The 20,364-nt window shown below is 45.3% G+C and overlaps 1 long non-coding RNA gene across 1 annotated transcript; it reads left to right on the plus strand.

Annotated features, from left to right (window-relative positions):
• Nucleotides 1–750: 750 nt before the first annotated feature.
• Nucleotides 751–19,974, plus strand: LOC134472795 (uncharacterized). The gene is made up of 3 exons (XR_010042782.1): nt 751–1,270; nt 8,618–8,762; nt 17,586–19,974. It is a non-coding gene; the product is annotated as an uncharacterized LOC134472795 (long non-coding RNA).
• The last annotated feature ends 390 nt before the right edge of the window (nt 19,975–20,364 follow it).

The raw sequence follows: 20,364 nt of genomic DNA on the forward strand, positions 1-20,364 counted from the left end.
GGTTTAAGTAGCATTAGACATGCAAATCTAGCAACAATCTCATTTTTCAAGAAGCAGCTGAATTCTTAAATACACACATTAAACTTCGAAAACAAACCCAAGACAATGAGTTCAAGCAGACATAAATAGTATCCCAATCCACTAAGGGCAAGATACCAGCATTCGTGAAGCCTGCACACTCCAGAGGCTGAAAGTTACGGTAAGTGGTTTCGCATAGCAGTAGCAGCAAAGCTGTTAGCCTGTAGGCCAGGACAGTGTAGACAACTAACGATTACTTTTCCCAAATTATTCGAATGCTGCCAAGGGTCTCGGGAATAAAACCAAAACGTAGTCAAGAATTCCTGAGCTAAAGAGACACCAGTGGCTTTGTGGAGCATGTCGTCCTCCTGCAAAGGTAACAGCAGGGGGCGCTCCTGCTCACCATTATGTCTCCAGGCTTCCTGCGACCTGGTGGGACTCAGTCCAGACCTGGCGCCTCATGTGACAGCGACCTGTAGGTCTCTAATTGTTGTGTTGCTGTTGGTGCTTAATTAACATGTGTTCTTAATAACTAAATGATGAATGAAGGTGGTTGTCTTACTTTTTACTCGTTGCTGAGACAAAATACCTGAAGCCCAAGTTGGGAAGGGAAAGGTTTATTTCTTACAGTTTTTGGAGGTTTCAGTCACCCTCAGATGGCTCCAAGGCAGGGTGGCATAGCAGGGCTGCAGCTCATGGCAGCTACAAACAACAAGGAGGCAACCGGCAAAAGAGTGAGACATGCCTTCTTCCTGCCATTACATCACATCCTGGCTCCACCCCTAGGCGGGTGTAGACACCATCAATCCAAGCCCTAGACCATGAACCAATCACAGATGCATAATGTAAAGGCATGAGGTCAGGGGGCCACTGACATAAACCATGACAGTGATGTTTCTCACCTAGGGCTTCAACTTTTAGACAGAGTGTGGTGGTTCTTCAGATCAGACTGCCCACCTCGATGTGCCGCTGTGGTGGGTGCTCTCTGTGGTGTCACCGTGGCAGCCACCTGGGTCAGTGAGCTGTGTGCTCACCCCCTAGCCCCGAGCGCTTTCCCTGTGACCAGGCACTCATTCTTTGGACTCTGCCCTCCCACGTATTCCTTGTGGGCAGGCAAAGGCAGCTGCGTTCCAGCTGAGGTCTGAGACCTTTACAGGACCTTTAAAGCATGATTTGGTGGGGTTCACCCATAGTTTAAAGATGTAACTAGGATGAACAAAGAGAATGCAGCAGTGCACCACATGCTGTCAAGGTAAGTATGGTCTCTTAAAAATTTTGAGTTATTTTGAATTTGCCTTTGAACTGAGGTGTTAAGGTTAATATATATATATATATATATATATATATATATATATTTTTTTTTTTTTTTTTTTTTTTTTTTTTTTTTTTTTTTTTTTTTTCAAATTGTGGCTGCTTGAGAAGGGTTTGGAAGTCACTCCACCTGGGGTGGGATGAGCAGAGCAGAAGACCCTTTTGTGCAGTAGCTGGGCTGACCACAAAAGGAAGGGTCATGGTAAGGGAACTTTAGGGCAACACCTCAGAGACCCAGGCCTTGGGAGGCAGCGCCTGGATGCACCTGAGTGCCAGCAGCAGGGGGCGTCTGTCTTGGGGCGCAGCAGAGACAGAGTAGGGAAGGAGGATGGGACATCTGGGGCCTGGGCCGGATGTGGCTTCCTTTGTGTGCTCATCTTTAAAACTTCCCGAGAGTGCAGCAGTTGTGTCTGCAGAGCACCTTCTGTGGCCTCATGAAGGCCCATGACCTTAGAGCACAGATAAACCACCCAGAAATGTAATGTGAAGAGCAACCGGACTTAAGAAATATGTGCTCTTAGGGAATCTTGGTGTAAAATATCATTTATTTTGAAATCAGAAGATAACTGATTCCATAAACTATAAAGCACTATGACTAAATTACATAAAACTAAGTATTGGTACATTATTGCACAAACAAGATAAATGTATTTCTCTTCACACTGTATTTTCAAAGCCAGGGGCAGTGAGGGGAAGAGGATTTTTCCTTACTGTCAAAAAAAATTGCAAAATTAACAGTTGGCAACATTTCAAGGAGGTATGAGATGAAGCAAGGAGTCCTAAAGCAGGTATTTATGAATTTGAACCTGCACTTCTGAAAGTGATCACAAGAAGCCTGAATCCTTTTAAAGCAGGAGCCCAAGCCTTCAGAGAGTACTTGGTCCTTGGTGTTGCATGTAATTCTAGCACTGTAACCAGGGTTGGCTACATCGAGGTCTTGGCCGCCTTTGAAAAGATCACAGCCCTGTAGACATTTCCCAACTTAACTTATTTCTCCTTCCCATCCTAAGTGCTCCTGGAACTATCTGCTTAATCTTTCTTGGTGCTGTGGCATTCTCTGCTCCGGCTCTGATGCTATTTGCACTTTTCCATCACTCTAAGCTGCTCCGGGTGACATCTTTCTGGTCTGGTGTGTCTCCAGAGACTTTATATAGCGACAGCCTCATGTGCATGATATTCCTATAGGGTTCTTCCTTCACTCTGGAGCAGAACCTAGGCTCATTAGGAAAACAATTGAACCTCAGCTTTTCAGTGAGTCAGCACTATTCACTCACTGCAGGGGGAGAAAACAAGGTCCCCCTGGGAAGCAAGCCCCACCTGAGAACCAGCACCTGTGCAGGCCACTGGTGGAGTGGGGACAGCCAGACCCCAGGCCCTTCTGGTGTGTGGGTTGGCAAACAAGAAGTACTACTGGTCCCCCACTCCCTCTGCATAAGCAACCAGCTGATCCGGAGAAACATAGGCGGTGATGATAGCTATGGAGGTGAAATGCAATTGGATGCTTGTGGTGTTTGGTGTTTCACGAACATTGCAGGTCTAGGGCTATTGGTCTGACCATAGGTCCAGAGGATAGTGGTATGCAGTGTGTCATCTAGGGTGATTTTCCTTCTGAGGGCTGCAGCCATTGTTGATTCTCTACTGTCTTGCTTTGAAATCCTATATCATTTTCATTGTTTTGTTGGGTTGTTTTATTTTCGTCTTGTTTGATTATGTTAAATTCAATGGCATGGGCTGCTATTTCAAAGATAACAATATTATGGTAGCAATTTTGGACTTACTTTTGGCTTGTTTTGAAGTCCTTTATTGCATTCATTGTTTTGTTTCTATTGTTTCTGTACTATTCTGTTCTGTTTATATTTTTACTATGTCCAAAGTTATCTGCAGCTATCATGAAGACATCGAAAGGCATTATGGTAACTATTGTTGATTTTGTATTGTTTTGAAGCCCTGTATCACGTACACTAGTTTGTTTTGATTGGTATTATTCTGTTTTATTTCCCTTGGTTTTATCCTCTTTAAAATAAAATTTAAAAAAATTCAACATGTTCAAGTGTAGGTTGTTAATTAAGTAAATACTTACAGATGGAAGAGAAACACTGTATCATCCCTGTTGGTTTGTTTCTTTACTCTGAAAACACTTCAGGGCCAGGAAAAGATCCAACCAATGAATGATTAAAAATAATCAAAACTCATTAGGACATTTATATACAAGATAGCAATATAAAAATTAATGATCTCTCTCTGTTCTGACAAAAATACAGCCTAAAAATGGAACAGAACAAGTGTTCCATGTTCAGTATCTACAGAATTCTTAGTAACACAGATAACAAGGCACAGATCTGTATAAAGGAAATCATAAATTGTCATTGAATTAAAGTAAGCACTCAACAAATAGATACACCATGTTCTAGGGCAGGAAGGCTTGCAATCACCAAACTCAATTTTATTAAAATTGATAAATAAATCTGTAATTCCCAGTAAAATTCCTGATGGATTTTTCTCTTTAGAATTGGACAAAATGACCTTACAATTTGTATGAAAGGATAGTCATGGTTAGAGGATAAATCTTTGAAAGAGAAAAATGACACTTCTCAGATAGCAGAATATGCTATAAACTCAACAGCAAGTCAATAATATTATCAAATGACTAAATTAGTAGCTCAGGATATCAAAGAGAAAATCAAGAGGTGGAGCCAAATGCAAATGATAATATGCAATATTCACCCAAAATATCTTTTTTGCATGCTTTCTGTATATATTATATTTTATTCTAGGCATGAAAAAATTAAGTATTGTTATTTACAAGGGAAAATGATAGATTGCTTTATAAATGGAGCTGGCACAAGTGACCACTGGAGGAAAATAAAACTAAGTCCTGCTCAATGCAAATGCATTTCAATGTCAAAGTATAATTTTTAAAGCATTTGGAAACATGACTGTCATATGAATATGAATTGAATACAAATCAAAGACCTACACTCTCATTTTAGCTCAATAATGAGAGCACCAGCAGCTGGGAAAGCTGGTTCAGGGGGCATCTGGAGAAGAGAGGTCTATCTAGCTGACCCAGAAGGTGGGCCAGCATGGTCTTCCACAGTTAGAGACAAAGTGGTTAGGGACCTCCAGGGAAAGAGAACTGTGAGTTACTTTTTTCTATTGGAGAGAAATAATTTGCATGTTTTGTCATAGAAAAACCTACAGGTTAACATGAGAAGTCATAGAGTTTGAGTTTTAATAGCACAGTAAGTAAAAAGTGATGTCTCTCCTAGTCCTCAGGACCGAGAGATGGAAGCAATCTCTAGAATGCCACCTTGGTGTTTCAAAACCCATGGGCTGCCATTTCTGCCTTCTTTTAAAATTAACTTTAAAATTGACTTAAAATTAACTAAATTTAAAACTAACTAAAATTAGCTAAATTGAAAATTTATTTAAAATTAACTAGCTTTAAAATTAATGTAAAATTAACTGACATATTTTATGTGCGGCCCGAAATAAACCCCAGAACTCCAGCCACAGGCTAGAGACACCTGATTGGATCTGGGATGACATTCTTTTTTTATATTTCATTCTTTTTCTGTATTTCCTAGTTTTCTTAATCATAGATAAAGAATCAATTTAGACAATAGAACACTATTTAAAGGAAGAAAGAAAATCTGAATGATGCATGTAAACATATATATCCCTGGAATGAGATCTTAAATAAGATTTAACATTCAGAAACTATAAACGCCTGACTATAGAAAGTTGGGGGGAAAGTCCTTCATGTAGGAAAAAAGGTACTATCAGCAAATCCACAAAAGAGAAACAGATTTGGGGAAATACCGATAATGTGGGGAACGGGTCAAGGGCTAATGTGGAAAGGGCGTCTACAGGTGGATAAGAGGTGAACACTAAGGGAAAATCCAGGCAAAGGATATTCAGAGATAGTTCGGGGGGAATAAAGATGCTTGGATTTCCTATAGACTGAGGAAATGGCAGATAAAGGCAATGGAGACCCAGCCTGACCCGGACAGATGCCAGAACTTTCGTGACCCTGCCGTCTGTCTATGGGGATGGAGCCGGCACAGTTGTCTGGGAAAAAAAGTGGAGAGAGATATTAAAATAGAAACACGAAGACTCCTGGATTAGGCAAATCGGAGCGACTGTTCGAAGGAAAACACCGCACCTAGTAATGTCCGTCCCATTGCGTTCATTACCACACAAACGACGGAGCACTGGGGCCAGGTGAATGCCCGTCGGAAGGGTAATGGCCAGTAGATTACAGGATGCTGCCTATGTGATCCAGGGAGAAAGGAAGGACCTCACCCCAGGTAATGGGGAGGCACTCTGCGAATCCTTGTGGGAGTGAACCAAGATACAGACAAATCTAAAATAGGGTTTTATTTTTATAAAAACACAGTCTCTCATGTTTGCAGGTGTAAGAAGTTTATATTTAATTACTGGATACAGGCATAAAGAAAAAGGAAAGTGGGCGTCCGAGGTTGTCAACATGAGTAACAGTGAGAGGGGGAGGGAGAGGAAGAGAACCAAACAAAACAGGGAAACGCAAGGAGAAGGAACTGCACTGGAAGAACCTGAGGAAAAACCGCTTGTGTGCATTTAAAAGAAACCATACTGGTGTCTATGTCAGAGGAAAAAAAGGTTTTTAAAAGCTTCTGACTCGTGAGAGAGAATGAGAGACAAAGAGAGACAGAGACAGACAGAGAGAGAGAGATCCACTGGGGCAGGGACTGGGTGGGCACACAGCAGGCGCCACAGAACCGGGGTTCACAGCGAGGGTTCTGTGAGTCCCTCTGTGTGCCGCCCCTGCCTCTGTCACCCAAGGTCTGCCCCAGCTGCTTTGCCGTTTCCTTCAAGCTCTGACTCCTCTGAAGGAGAGCAGGCTGCCTCTGCACACAGGATGGCTAAGCAGCTCTGCCCCGTGCCTTTCCTTTCCTTGGTTTCTTGACTGTTTCTGCTTCTGCTACTGTGGCTGCTGCAGGAGCTGAAGGTAGCTTGGGGACCCCGAGTCAGCAAGCTGCCCACCAGAGTGGATGGGGGGGGGCGCTGCCTGTCAGACCTCAGCTCTGATGAGCTCGGCTCTGAACAAGCTCTTCCTTTCTGCAGACCTGTAGCCTGGTGCCCTGGTGGGGTGCAGGAGGCAGGCCCTGCAGAACTGGGGGCTCCAAAGCCCTTCTGTTTTGCTACCCATTGAAATACAGAATCCTTATTCTCTGTGGTGCTTCCTTAGAATAGTATTGCCTTTCTGATCTAAAAAGTAACACACAGTAGTTGTGGACTGCTTCAACATTCAGAAAAGTACATCAAGGAGAAAATGGAAATTTCTGTTACCCAGCATTGAGAGAACATCTCTCCGAGGGGTTTAGTGCAGACGTTTCTGCTATTTGCGGCTCCTGGGTTTCTCCGCATGCATCCATTTGTTGGACATCTGTTATCTGCCAAGCGTCGTGTTTGGATAAAGCCCTGAATAATGAGGAGAAGTTCCTCCCTGAGCAAGTATATGCCAAGCTAATTTATTTAACAAATGTGGTTGTCATACTAAAAATACGCTGAGCAACCTAGTATTTTTCCGTGATGCCTGTCACCAGGAGTGTTGGTACCACGAAGTCTTCAGAGAGTCCCTGCAGGTGCCCCGCTGCAAGTCTGTCCTCAGGTCCAGAGGGTGTGGCTCCTTCCTCTCAGGTCATCGTGGGGTCCCAACTCTCAGCCACTCCTGGGTTCCGAGCCTAAGTGTTCAGATGCTCGTTTCCGGCCCACAGTTGTCTCATCTGTGGGCACTGAGTGCCCGTGCAGGTGTCCTGCAGACTGGGATTCACGGGCACCTACTACAATCAGGGGACTCAGAAGCCTGTTTTCTTTGGATGTGAGGTGAAGCTTCGACGACCACATGACTTAGCCAGCTGGACCACACATTGCCGGTGTCCGAAGTTCCCAGGTCCCGCAGAGTTCTGGGGCTGTGGGAATCAAGGCCCAGGACAGCGCAGCCCTCTTTTGGAGGGAAGGGAGTGGCAGGAGTGAACAGTGTGCAGGCTGCAGCTATACTGATGCACAAGCCTATGGGAAGGCTCAGGGCTCTGATCTTATTTGCTTGGGACATGCAGGGGCAGCTGTGTCTCCTGAGCTACTCCAGATGTCGTGGTGCTAATGAGCTCCACAAAGGCCTGCAAGCAGTGGCTTCAGGAAGGAGCAGGGCTGTCTGATCCTCACTGACCTCACCACCAGACTGCTGCCCTTGGGAAGGAGCTTGGCAGTGCCAGGTGTGGGCTGGGGGTCTTCTTGGGGCCTTGCTGGCCCGACTTCCACTGGTGTGTGCTCTGCAGGTCCTTGCTCCCAGCTCACATATTCTAGGCTTTGGCCCAGACTTCATCCTGAGCTTCATGGACTCAGTCTTGCCTTCCACCTGGGAGCAGAAGAGAAGTGCCCACTTTACACTTTGCTGCAGGGCCCAGTATCTCACTGTTAGAAAGACTCCCATTGAAGGTCTGGCACCAGTTCAGTCTGTTGCGAGCTGAACGGTCACTTCATTGCTTTATTTAGTGAAAGGGCTGGGGAGACTTTCAGTTAAGCTTAATCCAGAGTTAAAAGCAATGTCACTGAGAAGACATCACAGAAGAAGGGCTGGATGCTGGCTGGGACAGAACACCAGAGGGCTTCGACGTCTCCCATATGCTACTGAGAGACACAGTAGATAGTTGTGTGGAGCATAGCAAGGACCCACATGTAGAGAGGGTGGCATTATGGATGGGAAAGTGGGTGCCATGGCATGCTGTAGAGTGCATGGTGGGGTACCTGGCCCGGTGGAGAGCGAGGCGGGCCAGGGCTGGCTTCACAGAGTGAGGGACATGAGGTGTTGTGTGTGGTGCTGTCAATTGGAGGGGATTGATGGAGACAGTTAGGAGGACCTTCCTCTCCTGTGAAACAGCCAGGCCAGATGAGTTTCTGCCGCCCGGAAGCAAAGTGCCTTGTGTGATGGAAACAGAGTCTGAGACTGGGCCAGGACATGCAGGACCGACTGGTGGGCGTAGGCTTCCTCCCTCTCTGCCTGTGGAGGAAAAAAGCAGCTTTCCAGGTCCTCTGGTGAGCTTGGGCTTTTGCCTCACCCCCACGATGCAGCAACAGGAACAGACCTGCAGCTCATAGCCTGGAGCTGTTCCCATGGCTGAGGGTACAAATTGGTGATGCCCAGGAGACATTTCTTAAAACCGAATATTCCATTGTGTATGTGAATCCCACATTTCTGTGTTACTGTGTTACTGTGTGTTACTCATTAGCCATGTCTCTTATGCAGGTGAGAGACTGCTGACTTTGGAGGAATGAAGTCAGGCAGCGTCGCAGCCACAGAGGTGAACAAGGTTTCCTTAAGCGCCGTGTGACACCAGCTGGAGGGAAGCGTGGGGCATGCGTAGGGGTGAGGTACACTGCATCCCTGGGAGGTGAGCTCCCCCCAAAACCCATCCAACATGGCTGGACTTCCTGAGAGCTTTGTCTCATGGGTTTAAAGGGAAGCAAATGAGGTGCTCTGGAGGAAATGGAATTTTATGAATTTCACGAGGCATTTTGCAGTCGTGGTGATGGTTGCGTTGTGATTGTTTAGATGTATTTGATGTGGCTTCGAGGCTTCTGGTCCCTCCTGGCATGTGGATTGGGGGAAAGGTTTGGAATCTGCGCTCTGCTATTCTGATAGGTTGGAAGAAGTTATTGCAAAAGATATTGTTAACTGCTTCACTGATGAAACGGATTATCCAATTCTCTTCTTAAAATTCATTTTTTCCTGACCCAATCATCACACATGGTTATGGGGTACAGTGTGATAGTTTGCTAAATGGGTATGGTATTTAATGGTCGCAATGCAATTAGCATTTCTGAGTGTTGGGAGCATTCGCACCTAGTAACTCAGAGCTGCCTAACAAATCGCCATAATCGTAATCATCTCTTTTCTGTGGAGCAAGAGAACCTCTTCTATCTAGGTGCATTGGTACCTGCCCAATCTCTCATGATCTCCCTCTTTCCTGGCCTCCAAGTGCCATGATTCTACCTTCTGCCTCTCATCATGGCTTCAAGCTTCCACACAGGAATGAGAACGCGTCCTATTTGTCTTTCAGTGTCTGGTTTATTTCACTTATTCCATCCACATTGCCTCAAACAACTGTATTATGCTCTGTAATCTGGCTGCCGAATTTCCCACATGTGTATGTGAATCCCACATTTCCAGGTTTGTTTTTATGCACTCATTTGTTGGTGGCCCAATTGACCCCACAAATTGTGATGTGGTAAGCACGGGGTGCAGTTCCTCTCTGACATCCTATTTCCTTTCTTCAGCAGTGGAATTTCGGGTTGTGCAATAGCTCCAGTTTTGGTTTGCTGGGAGTCTCCACAGTAGTTTCCACAATCATTGTACTAGTTCTTATTCCCACCGCGACTGTCTGAAAGCTTCCCCTTCCTCTACGTCCTGGCCTGCACTCACTTTTTGGGGTACCTTTGATAATATCCATCCTAACTAGGGTATGATGACATCTCTTTGAGACTGGTTCTCATTTCCCAGATCCACTTTTTATTTTATGTGAAATACAACAGTGGCAGCTGCAAAGCTTTGTGCTTCTAGTGCCTGGAAATTAAATTCAAACATTTGTGTGTGTGAGCCTTTCTGTTCAGACATTCATTTTTTTGTTGTTGTTGTTGTTGTTTGTTTGTTTGTTTTCTTTTTTTTTTTTTTTTTTGCTATTATCTCAGAGTTATAAACTCTCCATGTGCTGGTGCTAATTCATCTTGGGATATAATACATGGCAGGTTTTGTCTCACATACATTGGGTACTTTCCCTATCCCAGTTACTGTGCTGGGTCCTCAGAATATGGCAGTGAACAGCGCAGACATCAATTTCATCCATGAAACACTGAAGTGGCTCAGGTTCTGCACATTGAAATTAATATTATAACACTCGGAAGAGAGCACTGAAGGGGCCGGTGCCTCCGCCTCCCCCCAAGAGGCTCTGATCTGCCCTCCCTCCTCCCTTCCTTCTCCCCTCCATCTCCCTCCCCTGTTTTATTCTTTCAGTATTTCCCCTAATTCCTTCCTTCCATTTCCTCCCTTCCTTTCTTGTTTTCCTTTTCTTCCTATTTTCTTATTTTCTTCTCCTTTCCTTTCTTCCTTTCTCCCTTTTTCTCTTTCTCCCTTCCTCCCTCTTCCTTTCACTTCCTTATTTCCTTCCTCCCTTTCTTCTTCCTTCCTTCCTTCCTTCCTTCATTTCTTTTATCTTTATTTTCTTTTTTTACTTCCTTTCTTGTTCCTTCCCTCCTCTTCTCTTATTCTCTTATTTTCTTATAACAGTGACTCATTATAGGAGAGGACTGATCAATCTACGGTTGACACTGACTCTGTGTGTGTGTGTGTGTGTGTGTGTGTGTGTGTTCATTATGAGACTGACTCACTGACAAGCTTCTCTTTTCAACCCCAATTTTGAGAAGATTTTAAGTCATGTATAGACTGAAGTTTATAATTGCACCAACTCCAATTCTACATTGACTAACCTAGTGATTTCAAGCAAGAACACCAAGGGCCAAAATTCTCCTCCTTTTCTATTATTAAGTTCAAAGAAATGAGAATTTACCTTTGCAAAACCATCATATCCTTACATCAAATGCAAGGCATCACGGTACTGTTGACAAAATGAATGGCAGATCTTTTTCAAAGTTGTGTTTGTTGGGCCAGCATTGGGAGCTGACTGGCGTCTGGTTCTCAGTCTGACTCTGCCCCTCTGCTCAGTAGGAGCTGCTCCTGGTTCTGAGGAGACAGATATGTGCTTTCACGGTCACACAAGCCAGAATCCCATTCAGCCACGACATGGCCAAGCAGCCTGCCTGTCTGCATTTGCAGACAAGGGCGTCAAATGTCCATTGGCCTTGGCATTGCGATGGAACTGTCCAGAAAGCACTGTGGGCATGTGGTCTGCTGCCCACTGCTGGCCAAGGATTTGTACTTGCACTTTCATGCATAAATGCAACACATACCAGGCATCCCTGGAGGATCAGGCTGCAGCACTCGTGCTCTGTGGCCTATGACCATCCTGGGGACACTCTGCAGAAACACAGCTCTAGATTTCATACAGTTCATAGAGTCAAATGATCTCTTCACATTCCTGTCTGGAGTGGAAGCTAGTCTATGGCTGCCCCTTCTTTATGAAGCTATATAGTTTCCTTTGAGAGTAACAAAGCTCTGCTTCTAAAGAGAATTATCCTCCTTTTACTCTACAGAAAAACTATACCTAATTTTTCTTAAATTGAACCTTCAAAAAAAAGGGGGTATTTTCTCTGTTCCTCTGAGTGCTGATAGTGTTGGGTGGGGATGGGAGAGACACAGTGGGAAGTTTCCCTGCAAATGTTGGCATCGAAAGCTTTCTATTGCAGGGCCTTCCACCCCGGGAGATAGGACACAGCAAGCCTATGGTGCACAGCAGGGAGGCACTGCCTGCCTCTGAGGTTTCTAAAGAACCTCCCTCTGACCTGAGCTTGTGTTTGTGTCTGTAGCAGCAGTTTCTTGTTTAGTGTTTATTCTAGCAGGTTGTAGGGTTTTCTGAGCAGTGGCCTCACCTCCCATCAGGTTGCTGTTCTTTCCCTTTCTATATGCCTGTCCCTGTGGCACAGACATTCCCGGGCTGTCTGCAACACTAGGTTCCCCTAGGCAGCTCTTGGTATATGCAGAGAAGCACCTGGCAAATGCCTCACAAGAGCCAGGTCACCAGTGTCTTACATACTGATTGATGAAGTCACGAAGCTTGGGTAGCGGGCAGAGGTGGGAAGTGCATCCAGGCCATTTTGTCACTGAATGCCACCAGCCAACCCAAGGTGGTATCCTGACTGCCAAATGCGTGCGATGCAGTAGTTTATGAAACTTGAGTTTTCTCAGTTCGGAGTATCCCAGTGAATCCCTTGATTGTGCTTACAGTTAGAGTGGCTGCGTCTGATGTTAGGGAGGGAGCAGCTTTCAGCCCTGAGGGAGCAGCTTCTGTGTCCCAGGGAAGACAGAAGGGCTTAAAATACTGTATGTAGCCCCTGCTGCAAGCATCTGAGGCCTGATTATTATTATCTCCGTTCCAGGGGTGAGAACACGGAGGCTTTACAGAGGTTAGGTCATTTGTCACTGGAAAACACCTGGCAGATGGCAGAGCTGGAATTTGAACAACATCCAAGAGTCCTTGTGCCCAGCGACATCACCCAGGGGCAACCTCTGGCGGTGGTCAGAGCCCCTTGCTCAGGCTGCCTTAACGCCCCTGAGTGTGAGATGCAGGCCAGCATTTTCCATGAGGCTGAAGGAAGTGTCCCCGGGATACTCATTAATGTAAGATAGTCACATTTGCTCTCCTAAAAGTGACTCCTAAAAAGAAACTTAATACCTGAGAAATCTCAACACAAGCTCCGGATGATGAAGGTGGGATCTGTGCAAATATTTCTGCAAACCTGAAAACACAGTCAATGCCCTAAATCCTTCTGTGGCTGCCACCGTACTCACCACAGAGCACAGAGGGAGCGATTTGTTCTGTGATGGTCAGCACAAGCTGGGTGTGCACGGAAAATTAATGGCATTCCTGTTTCAAAGAGCGGGTTGGAAATTAATTTCACCAAGCATCTCGCCTCAGCTGTCTGTGGGGGAGTTTCACACTGACTGATGATATTTAAAACTGATGGATTTACTTTGACAATACTCCAAGCTCTTCTATGGACATTCCTTTTTCCTATTCTTTGTCTGTTACTTGGCATTGGTGACTTTCTAAATAGTTCAACTTGCTTTCCCCAAAAGCTCAACTTCTAAAGTGTAGCACATCCATTTGTCCTGCATTCCTATGGAAAAGAAGAAAATACTATAGGAAAAATACTGTGGAAATATCTATGTATGCACATTAATATGACCATGTCTGAAGAAGTGTGCATCAAACTATTAACTTTAGCAATGTTTGTCTCAGAGTGGTGCAATTTATGTCTTTGAAGTATTTGGTTATTAGTATTTTCTATTGTCCTGCAATTAATTTAGGTTAACTTAACTATAAAGCAAACTCACTAGGTAAAGGACTCTGGGAATAATCGGATAATGAAGCAATGAACTGAACAGAGAGATTGGTGCTAAGGGAGGTTTTAGAGCTAAGGTCTGTTTGACCCCAAACCTAGATTTGGGCCCCTTTCCCTGAAAGCTACAGGCCTGGGTAAAGGGCCCAGACCTACTTCTTGATTCTGGGTAGGAAGCGTCACTCACCTCTTTCTACTTGCTGCCCTCTGCCTTGGGAGACAGAATTCTGCTGAAAATGCCCTCTTCTCCCTGTGGAGGCTGAAAAGTCCAGACTTGTTTCTTGGAGCTGGACAGTGGTCCCTGAGGGTGACTTCTGGGAAAGTTCCCAGGGAGTGACTGCTGGGAAAGATTTTTCCTCTTGACAAAGAAATGGGCAGAAAAAAAAGTTCCTGTTTTTGGCCTTTGGATGAAACTGTGATGTTGAAGTCTCCTTCAACCATGAGAAGACAGGCTTGACCTCAGACGTCAGTGAGCGGCTCTGAGAGTCCAGAACAATGAAAAGTAGACTTTGATTATGAACTTGGGATAATGTCCTTCTCTTGGATTTCTTGCCTCTGGACTTATTGTTTAAGCTATTTCTGGTCGTGTACTATCGTGCAACCCTTCTCTCTTCTCTATCCTTGGGTACTAGAGCGGAGACCTCCACTGTCTGCATGCTCACAACTGTAACCCAGGTAGCCCGGTGACTGGCTGTACCTTCCTGGGGTCTCCTGAGACCCAGGCTGAGTGTCATTCTAAGACACTGATGGAGCCAGGGCAGCGGTCAGGGTTTCTCTCAGCTCTTTCCAGACAGGATACATTTGAATGGAGCTACCCAAAGATTTCCCCTCTGCAACCATGCAAATGACTTGGCCTTTTAAGCATCATGGTGGGCCATGGTCCAAGGCCATGGTGGGGTTTTTAAAAAAATCAAGATTTAAATATTTGTGACATACTGAAATGATTTTCAGCTTCCTCTATCTTTATACCCCTAAGTTTTAAGGATGCATCTGTACTAGAGGTTAGGGATAGATTTTTATTTATGTCAGTTTGAGGAAGATACAATGATGCAAAGTTGCTGTTGGTAAGGTAATGTTTTGTGCTGGTTGTACAGAACCAGTCAAAGCAACACTTCTGTTCACTAGGTTTCAGTGCGGGGAAGTCAGACAGACTGTGCACTCGACCTTTGTACGAGGACTTGATGTTTGTTGTCTTGTGCAATGCTCACATCAAAGCCATGAAATTAGTTATTGGTATATAATCATCTTCAGCACTTTTTAAAGCCTGAAGCTTAAGTAAGGATCTTGACCTTACTTATAAAGCTGGGTTTTGGATTTAGTACCTGCTCCCTGGATGGTACGTGGCCCAGGGGGTGATTGATCCTGGATAGGAGGAGCCTTTCTCAGATGAATAGTCAACTAAAAATGTATTTTCTCTGGCCATTGCTTCTGCACAGACGGACATCTATTATTAATTCTTCTGTTCACCGCCTCACTCACTTCCGGTCTGGGTATCTTGGGTGACACCTGGGGGTGACTAGCTCTGCCCATTTTCCTCTTTTTCCTCCTTGAAGTTGAGCTGCCTGCAGACCCCAGGTCATTCCCTCTCCTGCCATTGGTGTCTGTCCACCGAGGTTGGGTTTTGGGAAGCCACTGTTTTTACACAGTGGAGTCATTTTTTTCTGCTCTTAGCTGCATCAGCCATAAAAGTGATGTTTCGCTCTGTATATCACCCCACCTCTCTAATTTGCTCAAAACTCAGCTGGGAAGACTGTATGGGTTTCCTGCTGCTGCTGTAACAAACTGTCACAGTGTAGTGGCTTTAAAGGCATACTAAGGTGTTATTGCACTATTCTCAGTCCAGAAGCCAAAAGGAGGCTCACTGGGCTACAGTCAAGGGCTGTGTCCCTTCCAGAGGCCCTAGGGGAGGGGAAACTTTTCCCGTGTCTTTTTCACTTTTTTGAGGTTACTGACATCTATGGCTTTACTGTTTGCTACTGAGTCAGTCATAATGACCTCTTAACCCCTCTCTCTGACTCTGAGCTTCTGCCACCATCTTTGTCTTTAAAGATACCCGTGATTATAGAAGGCACACCTGGATCTCCCAGGGCAAACCACAAATCCCATCCTAACCCAGCATTTGGGAGGCTGAGGCAGGAGGATGGCTGCAAGTTTGAAGCCAGCCTGGGCTACAAAGTGAGTTCAAGGCCAGCCTGAACTGCACAGTGAAACCTTACCTCAAAGGCAAGACAAAAGCAAAACAAAACAAACAAAATCCACCCTTAGTGAAATCCCTTTTTCTGTGTCAGGTAAAATACTGTGGGTCCTAGAAACTGGACTGTGATGTCGTTATGGGGGGACAGGATTCTGTGTACTGCCCAGGTCTTGGCAATGACCGCTCCTGTTTGTGCTGCTGCTTCAGAATGCCCAGGATGAAGGAGTTTGAAGAGGTTTGTGCTACTGCTGGGATTTCTAGGACATGGGAGCTCAAGTCTGTGCAAGGCCTTGGTCCTGTCACCTTTTGACAAAGGGCAGGAGGACAAGAGACCACTGGGTACTGGGGCTGAGGTTATGCTCACAGTAAGCTACTCTCATGCCAATGGGCCACTTCCACAGTAATGGACCAAGGATAAGTTCCTACCACAGGAAATGAGGGAGGGTACATCCTACCATAGAGCTTCAACTCAGTAATTGTTCTTTATTTAGAGTGTCACCAATAAACAGGCTCACAGACCATTAGTTTATGGTGGGCTTGTGTGTTTTACACAAAATGCATATATATTCCGGCCTGACCTAGGCTCGAGGTTGAGACTAGCCGCTGGTCTTGCTTGTATCATTCAGCTAAAGTCTTCTCTGCTGTGGCATCAGGCCACATTCTGTGCCCTGAAGACACAGACTCTCCAGGACTCAGGAACGGCCCTGGTAGAGCTGCCGCCCTGTGTGCTGCGAGGCAGGCTGTGGTCTTCTTCACCTCGATTCCTTCTTCAGGTGCTGAGGCAGGAGTGGCATACATTCCTCATACCCCTCTGCCTGGCCTGTCATGCTGTGACCCATCCACAGGCTTCCTGCTCCTGAGAAGTTAGATGAGTCAGGCTGGTCACCAGGGAAAGTCCCAGCGGGTGAACTGCAGTGGTGGCCCACACAGTGGAGTAGGAGCTGTTTCCTAGGAAGAGAGCAGTGACAGCATCAGAGGGTGGAGGAGGGAGCCCTGAGGAGCAGCAGGGCACAGGGCTGCCCCAGGTCTTGTCGCCAGGCTGGAGCAGGCCAGGAGGAATGGGTCCCTGAAAAGAACTGGCAGGGACAGGACAGAGGAAGGGCTGTGTAACAAGGCAGGGTCAATAAGAGTCATTAAAGGGTGTATGGACAGTGGGTGGAGTGTTTTCAGGAAGGCTGGGTGTATTGGCTGACGCATGTGATCCCAGCCACTCCAAGGTCAGAGGTCAGCATAGACGACATAGTGAGATACTGCTTCCAAATAAAAAACAAAAAAGGATTGGGGATGTAGCTTGGAGGTAGAGTGCTACACCCTAGGGTGCAAAAACCCCTGGGTTCAATCCCTACTACAAAAATCATCAGAGAAAATGAGATGGATATCATCGCAGAGAATCATTGATTACTTATTTTAAAGGGAAAAATAACCTTTACAATAGAGGAACTTGTCAGATTCCACCTTAATCAAAAGATCAAAATCAGGATTATCAAAGACTAGATATCTTCTACCTTCTGATGAAATATAATGGGAGCAACGCTGTGTCACTGAGGTGCTGTTGTCCAGATCTTGCCACATACTTATCCTGAGCCAGAGCAGAGGGACAACTGGTGTTATGGCTCATAGCTGGACGTCCTCCCAGTGCCTTATACGGTCTTAGGTGGGACTTTTTGGAAGTGACTGGGTCTAGGGTGTGTGGTCCTGAGATCAGGAATGTGATGCTGGAATTGACTCAAGGTGTGATGCTGAGATTAATGGTGTGAATGTAGACTGGATAAAATACAAGGCATGAAAGAATGTGCTTGCTGCCTGGCTGCCTTCTGCCCGTCATGAACTGTTTCTTCTCTGTGAGGCCCCTCTTCCATGCTAACCTGTCTTGGATCCAGCCAACTATGAAATGAAACCTCTACAAACTAGGAGACAAAGCATCCTTTCCACTTTTAACTTTGGGTATCAGGTATTTTGTGTCAGCATTGGAAAAAGTAACCAACTCCCCTTATGGGTTGTTTTACAGATCAATGAACTCTTCTGAAATGCCAATGTGATCAGAGACCAAGAAGCTGAGGAAGAGTAGGGTTAATGTGAAGAATTGCTCATATAAAACAGAAACTGGAAAGGCGTAGAGCAAAAGGTAACATGTCCTCCTCAATTGGATCCTAGATTTAAAAAAACAAAACTGTTTTGAGGATTTTATTGAGCTGATTGGGGAAGTTTGAACTTGGATTGTACACTTGATGGTATTGTGTCAGAGTTATATTCTTTGTAGTAAGGGCATTTTGCTTATGCAAAAGCAAGTTCTTATTATGCAAAAATAAGAATAAGGGCTGAGCTACTTAGAACTGAAAGGTCAAGATATCTGCAATTCATTCTACACACGTGTACACATGTGTACACACACACATCAAAAGAGTGAGATGCAGCTGATGTGACAAAATGTTTGAAGGAATCCAGAAGAAAAACACAAGTATACGGAGGGCTCTTACCCTGTCCCTTTAGTTTTTCCGTGGATTTGGACATTTTCACAATAATGAAGTTAGATATGCCTCAGGATATCTGAAGCCAGGTGGTTTCAATAAATTACCAAGGCACTGTGTGAGTGTCCTGTCATAAGTGTCCCTGTGACTCTCATTCTGCCCATGTCCTGATGGGCATTGTGTGACAGACACATCAGGGAAAGTGTGGAAAATGGATTAGTTCATGTCTGCGGGCACTTGCTATTATGACTGGCTGGCAAATGCTGGGATTAGAGGGCCAGACAGAAGATAAATAAATAAGGGAACCTCAGGAGCCTACCTTAGCCTGGGTACTGACAGCTGCAGCTGCAGAAGGCCCAACCCTGAGGAGAAGTGGAAGAGGCCATACTGGTGACAGCAGCTGGCCCACGGGGTCCTGAGTGTGTCAGGACGAGGGTTTGCTGCCTGTAGGGGGCTGTGCGGCACACGCTGCCCCACAGAGGCCTCAACAGAGGACTGAGTAGAAGCCAGTGAAGTTGGTTTCCCTTACAATGGGTAAATTATTTTTGTATTTTGTATTTATCCCTTCTGTGATATGGGAGTCTAAATACAAGAAGTTTAAATTTTATTTTTTCTTTTGCCTGTTTGGCAAGGGTTTGTCTGAACTGCAATTTTTTATATCCCCAAAAATGAAGAGGTGCAAGATAAGTGACTGTCATTGGTTAAATTTTATGTAATCAACCATTCTATGCAAACACTCCATGAGACCTGATGTAGTCCACAGAAACAGTTGCAGGAAGTTTTAATGACATTACGGGAATCTGGACTTGGCCTACGCAACATTAATTGTGGGACATCAATTTCACTGGTTAAGAACCTCCTAGCAGATCAGTATGGAATGTGACCTGGGGCCCTGTGTCTGGGGCTGGCCCCTTCCCCTGTGGTGCTATCCCCTGCTCTGCTTCTTAGCAGCCATGAACTGAGCCACTTTGCTCCACTACATCCTTCCCTCGTGACGTTCCTCCCATGGAACAAGCTAACCATGGACTGAATACTCTGAAACCAGGAGATAAATCAGCCTCCTCCCTTAAGCTGTGAGTGCCAGGTGTGGAGACTCAGGGATGGGAAAGCTAACACAGCCTAAATGAGCTAGCACAGCTGTGTGTCACGGCCAGATGTGGGCTCTGAATGGTTGGGAAAAGAGCTGGTGCCTATGCTGCTTCTCATCTCTCAGATGTGCCCTTTCCAAAGTCTTGGGCCCAAATTTGCTCATAAATTTTTCTCCGTGAATTGGAGACTGTCTTTGTTCTGAGGAGATCCTGTGTTTGCTGCTGTCATGGATAATTGTGATGTCAACTTGCAAGGATTAAGAAACACCAAGCTGGTTAGTAAATTCTGGGTATGTGTGTGGATGAAGGATGTGTAAGCCTCACACTGAGGAGGGAAGACCCACCCTTGATGGGATGGCCCCAACCAATAGGATTAAAGCCTGGACAGAGTGAAAAGGGAAGGGAGAAGGAAGCCTTCCCTTCCCTTCCCTTCAGACGAGTTCTGGTCAACACCATTGCTTTTAAATGTTGGTCTGCAATCCCTTCAAGGTTCCAAAACAGACCTTTCTGATGCAAATTTGCATGGGCCTCTGTAGTCAACTTCAGGCCTTCATTTTTTGACTGGATCCCCCAGCTGTGCAGCACACAGGTGGCCATTCTGCACTCTTCCACTCTAGCTCTGCAGTGGTCCCATCAGCCTTCTGTGTGATCCTTAGCATATCTTATATATGCATCTATTTTTATTTTAAGTCTGTTCCTCTAGTGAACCCTGACCCAAACATCTGGGTTGACAGAATCACATCAACCAATTCATAATCTGTAGCTGTTGTCTTGGCTCCCAGTGCCACACTTACACTAGGGTCCCCGGCACAGCGTTCCAAGAAGGATCCAAAGCAATGGAATGCGGGGACAGACTCTCTTCAGGGAGGTCCACTCTCGTGAGAAGGGTCTCTGCATCTGATTTGAAGGCCAAGTGCAGTGTGCCATGGTACACCCAGTGCCTTCTCTGTCTCTGTCTCTCTAAAAAGCAAAACAGATAAAAGAATAGAAGCACTACAGAATTTTTAAAAAGTGGAAAAGTAACATTAGTTAATATAAGGAATAGTGTTATCTTAGAAGTGTTTAGGTTACAAGATTTAGACATAAAAATGATCAAATAATGAAAGTACAAACTGTTCTTTTGGGTAAATGAACAGGGATTAGTAGCATAGTTGTCTAGGACACACACACACACACACACACACACACACACACACACACTTCTACAATCTTTCCTCCTTCCTTTTCTCCT

Source organism: Cavia porcellus, unplaced genomic scaffold, assembly GCF_034190915.1.
Source record: "Cavia porcellus strain 051 isolate PalLab524CR breed Dunkin Hartley unplaced genomic scaffold, mCavPor4.1 scaffold_2, whole genome shotgun sequence".
NCBI classification, from domain to species: Eukaryota; Metazoa; Chordata; class Mammalia; order Rodentia; family Caviidae; genus Cavia; species Cavia porcellus.